Source organism: Myxine glutinosa, unplaced genomic scaffold, assembly GCF_964187855.1.
Source record: "Myxine glutinosa unplaced genomic scaffold, kmMyxGlut1.1 SCAFFOLD_145, whole genome shotgun sequence".
In the NCBI taxonomy this organism is placed as follows: Eukaryota; Metazoa; Chordata; class Myxini; order Myxiniformes; family Myxinidae; genus Myxine; species Myxine glutinosa.
This window is the reverse complement of record NW_027616363.1, coordinates 261,568-264,868: the sequence shown is the minus strand read 5'-3', so window position 1 is coordinate 264,868 and position 3,301 is coordinate 261,568.

Here is a 3,301-nt window from a genome sequence, read left to right as displayed (position 1 = left end):
GAAAAGTGGTTTTTCAACACTAACACAAGTGCGAAAAGTGGTTTTTCAACACTATCACAAGTGCAAAAAGTGTTTTTTCCACACTAATACAAGTGCAAAAGTGGTTTCCTGCACCAACACAAGTGCGAAAAGTGGTTTTTCAACACTAACACAAGTGCGAAAAGTGGTTTTTCAACACTAACACAAGTGCGAAAAGTGGTTTTTCAACACTAACACAAGTGCGAAAAGTGTTTTTCCACACTAATACAAGTGCAAAAGTGGTTCCCTGCACCAACACAAGTGCGAAAAGTGGATTTTCAACACTAACACAAGTGCGAAAAGTGGTTTTTCAGCACTAACACAAGTGCAAAAAGTGGTTTTGCCACACTAATACAAGTGCAAAAGTGGTTTCCTGCACCAACACAAGTGCGAAAAGTGGTTTTTCAACACTAACACAAGTGCGAAAAGTGGTTTTTCAACACTAACACAAGTGCGAAAAGTGGTTTTTCAACACTAACACAAGTGCGAAAAGTGGTTTTTTCCACACTAATACAAGTGCAAAAGTGGTTTCCTGCACCAACACAAGTGCGAAAAGTGGTTTTTCAACACTAACACAAGTGCGAAAAGTGGTTTTTCAACATTATCACAAGTGCAAAAATTGTTTTTTGCACACTAATACAAGTGCAAAAGTGGTTTCCTGCACCAACACAAGTGCGAAAAGTGGTTTTTCAACACTAACACAAGTGCAAAAAGTGGTTTTTCAACACTATCACAAGTGCAAAAAGTGTTTTTTCCACGCTAATACAAGTGCAAAAGTGGTTTCCTGCACCAACACAAGTGCGAAAAGTGGTTTTTCAACACTAACACAAGTGCGAAAAATGGTTTTTCAACACTAACACAAGTGCGAAAAGTGGTTTTTCAACACTATCACAAGTGCAAAAAGTGGTTTTTCCACACTAATACAAGTGCAAAAGTGGTTTCCTGCACCAACACAAGTGCAAAAAGTGGTTTTTCAACACTAACACAAGTGCGAAAAGTGGTTTTTCAACACTATCACAAGTGCAAAAAGTGGTTTTTCCACACTAATATAAGTGCAAAAAGTGTTTTTTCCACACTAATACAAATGCAAAAGTGGTTTCCTGCACCAACACAAGTGCGAAAAGTGGTTTTTCAATGTTTAAGTGTGAAAAGTGGTTTTTCATCACTAACACAAGTGTGAAAAGTGGTTTTTCCACACTAATACAAGTGCAAAAGTGGTTTCCTGCACCAACACAAGTGCGAAAAGTGGTTTTTCAACACTAACACAAGTGCGAAAAGTGGTTTTTCAACACTATCACAAGTGCAAAAAGTGTTTTTCCACACTAATACAAGTGCAAAAGTGGTTTCCTGCACCAACGCAAGTGCGAAAAGTGGTTTTTCAACACTAACACAAGTGCGAAAAGTGGTTTTTCAACACTAACACAAGTGCGAAAAGTGGTTTTTCAACACTAACACAAGTGAGAAAAGTGTTTTTTCCACACTAATACAAGTGCAAAAGTGGTTTCCTGCACCAACACAAGTGCGAAAAGTGGTTTTTCAACACTAACACAAGTGCGAAAAGTGGTTTTTCAACACTAAAACAAGTGAGAAAAGTGTTTTTTCCACACTAATACAAGTGCAAAAGTGGTGTCCTGCACCAACACAAGTGCGAAAAGTGGTTTTTCAACACTAACACAAGTGCGAAAAGTGGTTTTTCAACACTATCACAAGTGCAAAAAGTGTTTTTTCCACACTAATACAAGTGCAAAAGTGGTTTCCTGCACCAACACAAGTGCGAAAAGTGGTTTTTCAACACTAACACAAGTGCGAAAAGTGGTTTTTCAACGCTAACACAAGTGCGAAAAGTGGTTTTTCAACACTAACACAAGTGCGAAAAGTGGTTTTTCAACACTAACACAAGTGCGAAAAGTGGTTTTTCAACACTATCACAAGTGCAAAAAGTGGTTTTTCCACACTAATACAAGTGCAAAAGTGGTTTACTGCACCAACACAAGTGCAAAAAGTGGTTTTTCAACACTAACACAAGTGCGAAAAGTGGTTTTTCAACACTATCACAAGTGCAAAAAGTGGTTTTTCCACACTAATATAAGTGCAAAAAGTGTTTTTTCCACACTAATACAAATGCAAAAGTGGTTTCCTGCACCAACACAAGTGCGAAAAGTGGTTTTTCAATGTTTAAGTGTGAAAAGTGGTTTTTCATCACTAACACAAGTGTGAAAAGTGGTTTTTCCACACTAATACAAGTGCAAAAGTGGTTTCCTGCACCAACACAAGTGCGAAAAGTGGTTTTTCAACACTAACACAAGTGCGAAAAGTGGTTTTTCAACACTATCACAAGTGCAAAAAGTGTTTTTCCACACTAATACAAGTGCAAAAGTGGTTTCCTGCACCAACGCAAGTGCGAAAAGTGGTTTTTCAACACTAACACAAGTGCGAAAAGTGGTTTTTCAACACTAACACAAGTGCGAAAAGTGGTTTTTCAACACTAACACAAGTGAGAAAAGTGTTTTTTCCACACTAATACAAGTGCAAAAGTGGTTTCCTGCACCAACACAAGTGCGAAAAGTGGTTTTTCAACACTAACACAAGTGCGAAAAGTGGTTTTTCAACACTAAAACAAGTGAGAAAAGTGTTTTTTCCACACTAATACAAGTGCAAAAGTGGTGTCCTGCACCAACACAAGTGCGAAAAGTGGTTTTTCAACACTAACACAAGTGCGAAAAGTGGTTTTTCAACACTATCACAAGTGCAAAAAGTGTTTTTTCCACACTAATACAAGTGCAAAAGTGGTTTCCTGCACCAACACAAGTGCGAAAAGTGGTTTTTCAACACTAACACAAGTGCGAAAAGTGGTTTTTCAACGCTAACACAAGTGCGAAAAGTGGTTTTTCAACACTAACACAAGTGCGAAAAGTGGTTTTTCAACACTAACACAAGTGCGAAAAGTGGTTTTTCCACACTAATACAAGTGCAAAAGTGGTTTCCTGCACCAACACAAGTGCGAAACGTGGTTTTTAAACACTAACACAAGTGCGAAAAGTGGTTTTTCAACACTATCACAAGTGCAAAAAGTGTTTTTTCCACACTAATACAAGTGCAAAAGTGGTTTCCTGCACCAACACAAGTGCGAAAAGTGGTTTTTCAACACTATCACAAGTGCAAAAAGTGTTTTTTCCACACTAATACAAGTGCAAAAGTGGTTTCCTGCGCCAACACAAGTGCGAAAAGTGGTTTTTCAACACAAACACAAGTGCTAAAAGTGGTTTTTCAACACTAACACAAG